The 14,185-nt window shown below is 45.8% G+C and overlaps 1 protein-coding gene across 3 annotated transcripts in view; it reads left to right on the forward strand.

Annotated features, from left to right (window-relative positions):
- PDZD2 (PDZ domain containing 2) overlaps positions 1-14,185 on the forward strand; it is a 251,641-nt gene that overhangs the window by 91,941 nt on the left and 145,515 nt on the right. Inside the window, exon 1 of one of the 3 annotated variants that reach the window (XM_079994652.1) lies at positions 6,449-6,845. The exons of the other annotated variants lie outside the window; for them this stretch is intronic. The gene's annotated coding sequence lies outside the window, so the exon portion shown is untranslated. Of the gene's footprint in view, positions 1-6,448; positions 6,846-14,185 lie in introns of those variants that run through there. 3 annotated transcript variants of the gene reach the window in all.

Consider the following 14,185-nt stretch of genomic DNA (forward strand, 5'->3'; position numbering starts at 1 on the left):
GTGGGATGGAGGTTTTATCAATAGTGTTACCATACAATCTTATCATATGCTTTCTCAGAAGCCTCACCAAATTCAGTGACACTTATTCCCAATTATTCCCTAGGATTGCAAGTTTAAGTCATCTTACGGGCTCCCATGTGCTGCGCCTGAACAATCCTGAGCTGTAAAACTGATGGGGTTCTTTATTTATTTAGATGGTTTAAATACCACACTTCCCACAGGCCATAGGGGGTGGTTTACAAATAAAAACATGTAAATAAGAATACGTAAAATCCATTAAGAGATACAGTCTGTTGTAAACTCACAGAAATAGATCACTGAATGACAATAACAGTAGCAGCAGCTGGGTCTCTTCTCCTCCAAATGCCCTCTGAAAATTATTCATCTTGGCCAACTGCCTGGAGCTACAGAGATGAGGCCAGGCAGACCTCAGCAGGGAGAGATTTCCACATGCAAGGAGCCACCACTGAAAAAGCCCTTTCCCAAGCCTGCACATCATGTGCCTCAGCCCGCTTAGGACCACTGCAGATAAAAACCCCAACTCTAAAGCCCAACTTCCTAAATCAAATAGGCGCAAAGTAGATTTCAACCTGCTTTATGCGGAGTCTGATAGTTAGCTCAGCATGTCTCTGAATACCAGTTACCAGGGGTCACAGGTGAGTCGGGTGCTGTCACGCTTTTGGGCTTCCCACAGGCCACTGTGAGCGCAGGATGATGGACTAGATGTGCCGTTGGCCTGATCCAGCTAAAAGGCTCTCCTTAATGTCCTTATGCCAGTCAGTGTAAAACCAGGGTTTCCCAAACTTGGGTTGGGGCTTCATCTGGTTTTGGACTACAATTCCCATCATCCCTGACTACTGGTCCTGCTAGCTGGGCGTGATGGGAGTTGTAGTCCAACAGCAGCTGGAGACTGAAATTTGGGAAACCCTGCTGGCAGATAATACTGATTTAGATGGATTCATAGTATAGGATATCTGCATGAATTCTGGTATTATAGCTACAGCAGCTGCTGACCTCTCTGTGTGATTTCAGGCAGGGGTCTTTTCCAGCCCTGGTGCTTGAGATTGCTTTTAAGGCGAGATCCCTCTGATTGAACCAGGAGCTGTAGTTGCAAGATGGAGCTGTAGTTCCTTCCCATCGCAGCACGTGGGTCACATACTCTTGTGTAGTGAGGTCCAGATAAACGGAAGTGTTCCTGTGTGTCTGTTTCTCTTCAGCCTTTTATTGGCATTAGATCTTTCAAAGAATGCACACACAACAATGCATTATTTATGTTGCACTGTGGGAATGTTTTGTACATCACGTCCCCCCCCCTCCATCCCCTCCATGACACATTCCAGTTCTGAAGCTTATTTATATTTTCCTTGAATTAACATTTTCTGTTTCGTATGGCTATCGAGGGACTGCTCTAAATGGGAAATAAAATGCGGCGCTCTGTCAGGCCTGATGCAAGCGAGGAGGTTTCTTGTGCTCCATTTCCATGTTTAAATAATGATGGGCTGAGAGCATACCATATCTCCATGTGTCAAGAGAGTTGCCCGATCAGCTGGAGAGCCGATATGAATCCCACCCTCATTCATTCTCCTGAAAATTGTTCGCTACAAATCTGGATATCGAAAATTTGAAATTTAACACCAATCTTTTCAATCCCATGATATTTGAAGTCTGTGCTGGTTATCACATAGTAATTAATTAGTTATATTTGGCAGTATTTAATGGCTGACACACGATACAATTTGGTATCTGATAGCTAGCAAGCTATGATATTTTTAGTAATTTTTAACTATCGCTGGAATTCTTGATGCATCTGATAATTGACAGCTTAATCCAGGGGTATCCAATATGGCAGCCTCTAGATGTATTCCAACATCATCTAGAAGGCACTATGTTGACTCTTCTTGGATTAGGCTTCCCCAACCTGTTGCCTTCCGAATGTTTTGAACCAGGACTCTAATCATCTCTAACCATTGGCCATGCTGCTTGGGAGTTATATGTGCAAGACATGTAGTGCACACCAGTTTGGGGGAGGCTGCTATTGCATGCACACACCAGAATGATAAAAGAGACTGTTGGTAAGGTTAAAGTCGTCAAATTTGAAATCAGGAGTTTCAAATTTGAAATCCTGTCAAATTTCAAAATATTTTGTTTCGGTTCAAGTTATCTCAGTAATCAAAACCATGTGGAAACAGTGGTTATGGAAAATGGGCTTCATGTACTAGGATAAACATTGCAAAATGTTGCCGTGAATGGGTCCCTAGTTTATCTTATGTGGCAGGAAATAGAAAGGGGTGGCCTTAATAGATTTGGAACAAAGGAACCCAACTGTCTCAAGAATGGCTCTGACTTGTAGTTTGTGGTAGCCAATACGTAGTCAACCCGTGGATTGTGCTTGTGCGACGTGAAAGTTCTAGGTCACTCATGACATCCAGACAGTGACATTCAGCATCTAATGCTCATATCATATTGGTGCAAAATTCAAATATTGGCCTGTTTTGCTATATAGTTGCACACACACTTGACTGATTCCATCAGGTAGGCAGAGGGCCTTCTTGGTAGTGGCGCCCGCCCTGTGGAATGCCCTCCCACCAGATGTCAAAGAAAGAAACAACTATCTGACTTTTAGAAGATATCTGAAGGCAGCCCTGTTTAGGGAATTGTTTTAATGTCTGATGTTTTATTGTGTTTTTAATATCCTGTTGGAGGCCACCCAGAGTGGCAGAGGAGGCCTGGCCAGATGGGCGGGGTATAAATAAATAAATAAATAAATAAATAATAGGATTCATAAACACAGAGTAGGTGGAGGGACTGGGACGCAGGTGGCGCTGTGGGTTAAAGCCTCAGCGCCTAGGACTTGCCGATCGAAAGGTCGGCGGTTCGAATCCCTGCGGCGGGGTGCGCTCCCGCTGCTCGGTCCCAGCGCCTGCCAACCTAGCAGTTTGAAAGCACCTCCGGGTGCAAGTAGATAAATAGGGACCGCTTATCAGTGGGAAGGTAAACGGTGTTTCCGTGTGCGGCTCTGGCTCGCCAGAGCAGCGATGTCACGCTGGCCACGTGACCCGGAAGTGTCTCCGGACAGCGCTGGCCCCTGGCCTCTTAAGTGAGATGGGTGCACAACCCCAGAGTCTGTCAAGACTGGCCCGTACGGGCAGGGGTACCTTTACCTTTACCTTTAGGTGGAGGTACCAGTAACCCTGGTTATATTGGGGGGGGGATCACTAGTAAATAAAGTAAGTTTTTTTTGTGCGGCGATTGATTGCATTACCATATTTATGTGAAGCCCAAGTGTGCCATCAGAGTAGCTGCTTGAAGCTGGCAGCCAGAGAGTCGATGGTTTTTATTACGGACACAGTTTTGCCACCCATGGCTGCAAGCAAGGGTTTGGAGGTGGGTGGGACTGGAATCTCTGGCATTTGAAGAATGAATGGTGGGATGCTGGGATCACCCTGGACTTGTGCATACATGCTCATTAGTCTCTAATGGTTTTCCAAACGCTGCGCCGCACCTTTATTATCTCCTCTAGCTGCGCTGATTGAATAGATACGGTACCTGTTTTCTCGCTATATGTAGCAGTTGCTGGTGTGTACTCTGTAAAGGAGCATATCTACCAAAATATGTCTCTTTGGCTGCTGGAGCACCAGCTGTTCTGCTCAGCTACAAACTCAGTCAACCTGGCTACCGTACACTGAGTTTTGAATGATGGACCGTGGTTAATGGTAGATTGGCACAGCACTGAGCATTTGTGGTATTTAACTGTAAAAGCAAGCAGGGTGCATGCGGTCGGGAGAAGTTTGATTTGAAGAAGGATTCTCCAGCTGCATCAGGGCTCCCTGGGAAACACCTTTCTGAGGCCTCCTACTCATTTCCACACTATGAAGAGCTTCTGTTTCGCTTCGTGTTGTAAAATAAGTGCCTCTGCTTTCATTGGAAGGTTGTTGAATGGCTTGTCTTCCCAGATTTAGCAGACGGGCAGTCAAGTTGTGTATCCATAGCTGTGGCCAGAAGAAAAATGGCCACCGGGAGGAGCACAAGAGAGAAGATACACTGCAGCAGCACAACCAGATGCCTTCATCTGCCCCAGCTGCAACAAAACATGTCTCTCCTGTATCAGTCTCTGCAGCCACAGCAGTCGCTGCAACCTTCCAACAGTTTGATTTCACCCCCAAATGCACACACTTCCATTGTCTCCTGGGGCAGATGGATGCTGGCACTTGACATAATGGCAGAAGGGGAAAACTCTTTCTCTGTGAAGGGGTTTTAAGTTTCATGTACAATAGCATGGAACATAGGCTGATATACTTGGGAAAACCATCGGTTCACTGACAGAATCATCAGATCCTATTGTGCATAATAGGATGATAACAGTGAAAGCTTTCCTAACAGTGAGAGCTGGACCATAAAGAAGGCCGATTGCCAAAGAATTGATGCTTTTGAATTATGGTGCTGGAGGAGACTCTTGAGAGTCCCATGGACTGCAAGAAGATCAAACCTATCCATTCTGAAGGAAATCAGCCCTGAGTGCTCACTGGAAGGACAGATCCTGAAGCTGAGGCTCCAATACTTTGACCACCTCATGAGAAGACTCCCTGGAAAAGTCCCTGATGTTGGGAAAGATGGAGGGCACAAGCAGAAGGGGACGACAGATGCTTGGATAGTGTTTTCGAAGCTACCAGCATGAGTTTGACCAAACCGCGGGAGGCAGTGGAAGACAGGAATGCCTGGCGTGCTCTGGTCCATGGGGTCATGAAGAGTCGGACACGACTAAACGACTAAACAACAACAACAACATTGTTCATAATTTTAAGGCGGACTTGAATTGGCGGCTGGGAGCGAGACATCAACAAGGGAGTAGAATAGCTACCACCACGTCAAGCCAAGCAGGGCTGAACAGGAATGTGGCTGGGGAAGGAAATGGGGTTCTTCCTTTGTCAGGGATGTTGTGAGCCCCTCTCTTGAATTTTCAGGTAACTTAAAAAATGAGCCATGCCAGATATTTGAGGGAGGCTTGCCAACTAGCAAAGGGTGGGGAGGGCGGGCTAATGCTTGCATTCTTTGTTTAATAATGGAGTTTGTATTAAGAAATTTATATCCCACCCTTTGCCAAAAGGACAGAGCATGCTTTACACCATAATCCACGGTAAGAATATTAAAACAGAAAAAATATTGGCAGATTGGGGCAATGTGACTTTAACAAAACAGCATGCCAGGAACACCTGTGATAAGAATTGCCGGGGGGGGGGGGGCTTGAACGACCACAAGAGGTCAGAAACATGACTTTGTGTCTCAGTACTCAACAGCCACCCACCTGCGGAATTCATGTTCACCTAGAGAAAACGTGAGAGCTTTAATGTAGAAATTCTTTACAGTTGCTGGTGGTTTTAGACAAGCATTCTTTGGCTGCAATCCTCAAACCACTTCCTTTGGGGGTCATCCTCCTGTGAAAGCCAGTGGGGCTACTTTTGAGCAAATGGTGTGATGGTTTGCAGCCTTCGTTTGCTCTTCATGCAAGAGTGGGGAAACCTCCCCCCCTCCACCCGAGTTTATCCATCGCAAACTTTTGATGTTCAGGTTGTTTTGCCCCCAGTGACCAGATGGCTGTCCCTCAAAAAAATGCGGGAGAATTTCCCTCTCCCTGTTTGATAGCACCACCACCAACTGCCCTTTTTTTTTGGAGAGGGGGGTGCAACTTAGTGTTCCCATTAATTCAAGACAGGAAGCCCTCTGGAGAAGTGATATAAACAGCTTAGCTGCCTGGGTCATGCTTCCTAATCGCTTTGCAGCTGGACGCTTGAACGTGTGGGGAAAGGGGGCTGCGCTTCTCCCCGGGGAAGGACCTCGCTGATTGAAGTTAGCCTGAATGGAGGGGGAGGAACCCTGTGCGAAAGAAGGTGGAAAGGAAATGCTTGTTCTGTACAGTCAGATCAGAGTCTCTGAGCCAGCGGGGTTGAGGGAGGGACGTATTTTACTACAATTGAATTCCAGGGTCTCTCTCAACCCGCTTCCTGACTTCTCGCCCCATAGGTTAATTCCAAGACTCTCCGTGGCAGGGGGAAGGGAGCAGAGAGTTGATCATGCCTGAAATAAACCAGTTAGTGGCAGGGTAAGATTGGATTTTGTTTTTATTTTCGCAGCGGAGAAGATCTGTGGGCTTCGCTGTGCAGCTGAAACCCCTTCTCTCTTTCTGTTTCGCTTTGGATGCTGTCATCCCCGTTCGTCCCACCAACTGGCAACCTGAGAAAATAATGTTAGATCCACCTGCCTGGCTAACCTGAAGGCTCTCGTTGTTTGGCTGCCCCTTGTGTTTCTGTGGGTTTTGAGTTTTGGTGGGGTTTTCTGTGCATATTTTTTGGGGAGGTCCGATTTGGGCAGCTTTGACAGCTGAGCACATTGCAACTGACAGAGCAGAATCAGGAATGCACGGAAGACTATTCATGCTCCCATAGCCAGAGGCAGCGAAGAGGAGGGCAGTAAGCTCTCCCAGCCTTCTGGAAACTCATGTAACGGAACTGCTCCAGAAGGGTTTGCTGCTGCTTTCTGTTTTTTTTAGGGTAAACAAGCCGTCTTTTTTTTGGAGGGGGAGTGCTTCTTGGGCAGAGGCGGACACAGCAGTAGCAGCCGCAGCAGCTGGATCACCCCCCCTCTTCGGGTGTTCAAGTGGCCTCTCGTCTTGGGTGCCAGCAAGCGATTAAACTAATTAACAGACTCATGGGATTGCTAAACCACCCGCTCGTGGATTAACCCAGAGAGAGAGACGCCAGCTGCTCCCTACAGGAATTCCAGGGAAGACGAGGCTATCACAGAAGAGGAGGAGGAGGAAAACCCATGAAGGGGATTTAGAAGGAAAAGAGGTATGTGTAGCATACCGTAAGAATTGCAAATAAACAGGCGTGTGTTTGGGTCCGCTCCAGGAAAGGGCTTGGTTGAATGTATCCAGAGGCTGAAAAGTTATGTAGCAAAAAAGCCAGTTCAAACGCCAGCTGTGCTTTCCTCTGTTTTCTTTTTAAAGGTGCTGATGAAACATAATTTTTGCTTTATGGCTTGAAGTATATCTTGTGAAAGCTCCCATTTGCAGCTGGTTATTTTTAAATCGGGCTCTTCAGAAGGTTGCTCGGGTTAACATTCCTTGCCACATAATGCCGCAGGTATACTTACCTGCTGCTGTTGCTGCTTATGCTTTGCGGTTATTCCTCCTGTTGCGACTTCTGTTTGCAATCAGAATTAATCTGTCTTGATTAAATCTGGAAGGTATATTAGAACTCCGACTGCATTCAGCAGCGGCAAGGTGAAAAGTCAGCAGAGACAGTGCAACAAGCCGATAACAGCCCCGGCTTAACAGCGTATGGGTGGGGGAGAGTGTGGGGAGGAAACCCAGCTAATCTAGGACTAACACCAATTTATCGGTGCTTTGATTTCCAGTGTGGTTTTGCTTTTGGAGCTTTCAGCTCCAGTGCAAAACTGGACGGGGTTCTGGGCAAAACATTGTTTACGATTTCGCCTGAGATTAGGTTCTGGCCCGAGGCAAACAGAGTTCTGTCCAAAACCACTAAACACTTCATCGGGAGGAAAATGTTTCAGAATCGAAATCAGCAAAATGTTAAGGCATCCTATGTGCCAGCATGCAGAGTTTTTTGTTGTTTTTTTTAAAATCTAGTCCCAAAATAATTCTCTATAGCATGGAGAAATAGGAAAGTTTTTTTTTTAATATAGGAAAAGGATACTTTGTGCTGAATTGTAAGCAGATTGCTATAATCAAATGTGTATTGCAAGTTGCACTCTGTGTGTGAGATGTCATATGTACACAAACACACACACACAATAGATGGGGTAAAAGTTCTTGTAGGGAGGTCTTTTTTAACCAGACTTTTGATTTGTGTGGAGTTTGCAGGTTATACATTTTAAGGGATCACCTTCTATTTACAGATAATAGGTGCAGTTAAAATAAACTTTTTTTAATGCACATGCAAAATATCTGCTTAGTACTGCATTTTGGCAGGGTCTTAGGACTGTGAGAGGGGGCGGGAAAGGTTGCAAATGATACTAATAACTAAAATATGGCTTTGAAATAAAAGGCAGCTGGGACTGTTAAATATTAGATTGCTCAACAGCGTCTTTCCCATGGCAGCAGCTTTTGGCAAATGACTTTCCACACTCAGAGCCTTTATTTTTGGAATGGTCTTGGCAAAGGCAAATGCCCAAATTATATCGGTGTGCGTGCCGTTCTTGTGAATGAATGAATAAGTAAACACATTGCAAGAAGACCAATTAGCATCTATCTCTGTTGTGCACCGGTCAATAGTATCTCATCAAATATGTATTAATAAAGGATTCCCTTTTTGAAAGGACAGTAAAAGACAGAGAATGATGGCCTTAGACCTAGTCGGTGGTATTATTCTACTCTCTCTGTTGGCACTTTCTATCCAACCCCCTGCCCCGTTCCTCTTTATCTCTCAAGTGCACACCCTTGTTGCACATGGCAGAACTCCATCTATGACTCCCTGCTCAGGAAAGAGCAGATCTGCATGCCTTTTTGGGTCTTTAGGGTCTCCTTGCAAAATTCACATGAATACATAAAGTGCCTTAAAGGTAAAGGAACCCATGACCATTAGGTCCAGTCGCGGACGACTCTGGAGTTGCGGTGCTCATCTCGCTTTATTGGCCGAGCGAGCCGGCGTACAGCTTCCGAGTCATGTGGCCAGCATGTCTAAGCCGCTTCTGGCGAACTAGAGCAGCGCACAGAAACGCTGTTTACCTTCCCGCTGGAGTGGTGCCTATTTCTCTACTTGCACTTTGATGTGCTTTCGAACTGCTAGGTTGGCAGGAGCAGGGACCGAGCAATGGGAGCTCACCCCATTATGGGGATTCGAACCACCGACCTTCTGATTGGTAAGCCCTAGGCTCTGTGATTTAACCCACAGCGCCACCCGCCTTACGCAGAGTTAAATAACTTCCCCATTTATTCCCAGTAATATTTTATTGTTTATTTCCCACCTTCCTTCCACCATGGAACTCAAGGTAGCAGACATTGGGTTCCCCAGGTGATTTCGCCCTGATTTCCTACTTGGCTTTGGCCAGGTGGCTTGAATTGCATTCCTTTAGCAGCTCTCCAAGGTGTGGCCAGCAGAGGTCTACCAGAGACGGCAGGGACTGAGCCTGGGACCTTGTGCATGAGAAACATGTGCTCTGCCACTGAGCTAGGCCCCTTCTTGTGTGCTTAATTAATGCCATCCATGTGTGGGGTTGCTGACCCCATATTCATCAGCATTCAGTTGCATTTGTAACATGTCTTCTCGGTTGAACATGATGTGGGGCAGGAATGGGGAACCCGTGTCCCAGCAGATGTTCTTAGGGCTGTGACTCCCCATCAGCCTGGGATGATGCTGACGTCCAGCAACATATGGAGAGTCACGAATTCCTCATCCACAATGTAGGGAATTGTAGAAGTGTTCTTAGCCTATTGTCAAAGAGCAAGTTGGCAATAAATCACACCATTCAAAGTTGGAGTTAACTCTTGATTAGCAAAAACAAGCAATAAATCTCAACATCATAGCTTGAAATAAGACTTAGTTGTGTCTGTGTGTGTGTGTGTGTGTGTGTGTGTTTTTCTTAAAGTGCTGAGGTCTGGTATATTGAGCAGGTGCTGTGAGCCAGGGAATAATTTTCAGTAATCCTGTTTCTGCCATGGGCTCCCTGTATGGCTTTAATTGTGGTTTCAATTAGTTTTGAAATGCTCCATTATGCCCAGCAAAACAAACTGTGTTAAAATGCCACTGTGCTTTCCCACAGTTTGGCTGTGTGCTTGCCATCTTATTTTGCAGGTTCGAAATACAAATTCGCCAAGTTTTTGCACCTTGTGAATGTGCAGAACAAAAACTGCAAGGTAACTTTTAACATTTCTTGGTCTGGTCTGATTTCCAGGACTGGTTCACATGCAGCAGAGAGAGCCTCTTGCTCTTGAGGGTGGGGCAAATCTCAGCAGTGGAGAATCTGCTTTGCGTGAAGAAGGTCGCAGGTTCAATCTCTGGCATTCCTAGGTAGGGCTGGATGAGACCCCTGCCTGATACTCGGAAGAGCCTCTGCCAGTCAGTGTAGAGACAATTCTCTGCTAGAAGAATTTGGCGTAAGGCATATTCCTATACTTCTAGGCCAGCATTGAACACTGCTTCCCCTGCTGAGCTATAGCCTTACCCATTCATCAATGTACACCAGTTCATTTCATTGGTTACGCAACACTTAGATTACAGGCAGCTGACTTCAAGCGTTGTTTTACAAGTTCTCTGAGTGGTGTGTTTGATCTGTGATATCTCACTCTCACATGCAGACATTGTGATAGATCAGTATATTGTGATGGTTAGCTGGTGACATACCATGAAGCTGAAAACCAGATATCGCCCATCCCTACTGTTCGCCTCTACATAGTTCCATCCTTATTTTACACATCACAGTATACTGGTATACAACAATGTTTAGCTGGTGACATATTGCAGTTTTGGAAACCAGATATTGCCCAGCCCTAGTTGCAGGTCCTATTCCACTCTGGCAGAAGCACTCAAGGAAGGGTGCAAAGCAAAGTTGGTGACAGGTATGGACTGGGAGCAGTGGCGTAGCATGGGTTGTCAGCACCCGGGGCAAGGCAAGTAATTTGCACCCCCTAACCCGTGGATTTGCGCCTCCTAACCCGTGGATTTCCCTAACCCCAGATGTTGCGCCCGGTGCGGCCGGCCCCCCCTGCACCCCCCACGCTATGCCACTGACTGGGAGGGTGTGTGGCCTAGGGAGAGTCTCAAACCCAGACAGTGTGGCTTAGAGGGCCGTAAATGAGCACACTAAGATTCTCCATTCCTGGCCTAAAGGACTTGGAAGTCCTAGTATCCTTTGCTGGGAGAGACAACTTCTTAAGACAACCAGGCAGAGGGCCTTCTCGGTAGTGGCACCCACCCTGTGGAATGCTCTCCCATCAGATGTCAAGGAGATGAGTAACTATATAACCTTGAGACATCTGAAGGCAGACCTGTACAGGGAAGCTTTTTAAGGTTTAATGTTTTATTATGTTTTTATATATGTATGTTGGAAGCTGGAAGCTGGGGCAACCCAGTCAGATGGGTGGGGATGGGATACAAAATAATAATAATAATAATAATAATAATAATAATAATATCTGGAAATATTAGGTGGGGAAGAAAAATGTTCCCCATCCCCAGAATAGGCAGTACTGAGCTGGATAGACCAATAGTTTGACTTGGTCTAAGGCCGCTTCCCATGTTCCCATGACTCAGGCTTGCAGATAGCCACTCGCCTATGGCAAGTAGTGACTTTTAAATACAAGGTTGAAGGGGAAGCATTTGTAGATTGAAAGTTCTGCTTCTTTTCCTTCTGACCATTGATGTGCCCCAAAATCAGCTCAATGGACCCCAAGTAGCACAAATTAATGCAACAGGGATCTGATGGCAAGAGCTGTTGGTTTTCTGCACCTTTTAACTCCCGTCTTGCAGTGACAAACCGAAGAATGCAGTGCAGGCAGTGAACCCCGCCTTGCGCGTCTGTTGGTGGCAAATTGAGTTAAATTGGCTGGTCCGGGCACATCGTTGCTCTCCTTCCTCCCTTGGAGCTGTGTTGAGCTTGGCAGTAAGTGGAGTGGAAGTTAAGCACTAATCATCCATCTTTAATGATGGGCAATTTGTGCTAGATGAAATTTGTGCTTTGCTTAGGCCTCTGTCTGGCTGATAAGGGAGGGGGGCAAATTAAAGACCCTCTATCACCCAGTGCCAGGGTGACAGTTATTGCGCAGAAATGTGGAAGGAGTGCTGCCTTCTCAGTATATGAATGAAACTGAGAATCTCGGGAATTACTGTCAGGCCCCCTCCCAATGAGTTGCTTTTCTTACGCATGCCATGGATTCGGCAGGAGAAAGCTCTCCCAAGATCCTTCTGTGCTCTTTTAGACATTCTTCTGTGCTCTTTTAGTACAAATATTTATTTAGAAAGTTACAACTTCCTGGTTTCAGTGCCATCGGCCAGTGACCCTGAGATAAGTGTGATTAAGTGAGCTGAAACAGTTTTCGCCATTGGTTCAGAGGTGGGCTAAATTCCTTTGGAATCTTGCCCTTTAAACCGCGGCATCGTTAGAACTGCTTCAGAGTTCCTTCTGATATGGTCACCAGGAACCAAACATCTCAGAAATGATACCGTGGAAAAGGGCACTCAAACTGATTGTCAGGGCAGGGGGTTGGAGCCCTTTCCCCATCAGGAAAGGGATTTTTAGTTTATAAAAAATGTCTGGATAAATAAGACAGCAAGAGTCATTCACTGCCAACTTGATATATCAAGGCTACACAAAAGGAGGTTTGGAGTTCCTAATGTTATTTGGTATTATTATATACAGGTGAAACTCGGAAAATTAGAATATTGTGGAAAAGTTCATTTATTTCAGTAATTCAACTTAAAAGGTGAAACTAATATATGAGATAAACTCATGACATGCAAAGCGAGATATGTCAAGCCTTTATTTGTTATAATTGTGATGATCATGGCGTACAGCTGATGAAAACCCCAAATTAACAATCTCAGAAAATTAGAATATTAAATGAAATCAGCAAAACAAGGATGCAAATAGAGCAATATTGGACCTCTGAGAAGTCGAAGCATGCATATGCACTCAGTACTTGGTTTAGGCCCCTTTTGCATCAATTACTGCCTCAGTGCGGCGTGGCATGGATGCTATCAGTCTGTGGCACTGCTGAGGTGTTATGGAAGACCAGGATGCTTCAATAGCAGCCTTCAGCTCTTCTGCATTCCTCGGTCTCATGTCTCTCATCTTTCTCTTGGCAATGCCCTATAGATTCTCTATGGGGTTCAGGTCAGGCCAATCAAGTACAGTAATTCCATGGGCATTGAACCAGGTTCTGGTACTTTTGGCAGTGTGGGCAGGTGCCAAAGTCCTGCTGGAAAATGAAGTCAGCATCCCCATAAAGCTTGTCTGTGGAAGGAAGCATGAAGTGCTCCAAAATCTCCTGGTAGACGGCTGCGTTGACCCCTGGACTTAATGAAGCACAGTGCACCAACACCAGCTGATGACATAGCTCCCCAAATCAACACAGACTGTGGAACTTCACACTCATCAGAAAAGAGATTTGGGGAGCCATGTCGTCAGCTGGTGTTGGTCCACTGCACCAGAGTGGTGCATGCTGTAGTTATCTCCCGCTTGGATTATTGCAATGCTCTCTATGTGGGGCTACCTTTGAAGGTGACCCGGAAACTGCAATTAATCCAGAATGCGGCAGCTAGACTGGGGACTGGGAGTGGCCTCCGGGACCATATAACACCGGTCCTGAGAGATCTGCATTGGCTCCCAGTACGTTTCTGAGCACAATTCAAAGTGTTGGTGCTGACCTTTAAAGCCCTAAATGGCCTCGGTCCAGTATACCTGAAGGAGCGTCTCCACCCCATCGTTCAGCCTGGACACTAAGATCCAGTGCCGAGGGCCTTCTGGCGGTTCCCTCATTGCGAGAAGTGAGGTTACAGGGAACCAGACAGAGGGCCTTCCCGGTAGTGGCATCTTCGCTGTGGAATGCCCTCCCATCAGATGTCAAGGAAATAAGCAGCTATCCTATTTTTAAAAGACATCTGAAGGCAGCCCTGTTTAGGGAAGTTTTTAATATTTAATGCTGTATTGTTTTTAACACTCGATTGGGAGCTGCCCAGAGTGGCTGGGGAAATAATAATAATAATAATAATAATAATAATAATAATTGTAGGAAGTAAATAAATCCTGTTTGTGTGTGTCTGTAGTAAGTACTCACAGCTGCATACGAAGATCCTGCTTTTTCAATTGGATGTATTTTGGCTGGGAAACATTCCTGAGCTAACTCCCAGTGGTCTGTAGCCAGAAACTTCAAAGTGCCTTGGAAAATGTCCTATGAAAATCAGTAAAAGGAAAAGGGAGTGGGGGGAATTTGTTAAAGGTAATAAAAAGACTGCCATGCCTCTTTTTCTAAACTCAATTTCCTACAAATAAGATAGAGAAGCCCCCAAGAGCACCTTAAAACCCAGCCGATTCAATCCTTCAGAATGGTTAGTTATTCCAAAAAGCTGTTGGGGTAGGAAGCTGTGAAACTCTTTACCCTGCTCTGAAGTCAGAAGTCTGGGGCAGCCAATGTGTTATCTCAAGCTATTCTCGGTGGGGTGACTTCAAA

This window comes from Podarcis cretensis, assembly GCF_951804945.1.
Source record: "Podarcis cretensis genome assembly, chromosome: 11".
NCBI classification, from domain to species: Eukaryota; Metazoa; Chordata; class Lepidosauria; order Squamata; family Lacertidae; genus Podarcis; species Podarcis cretensis.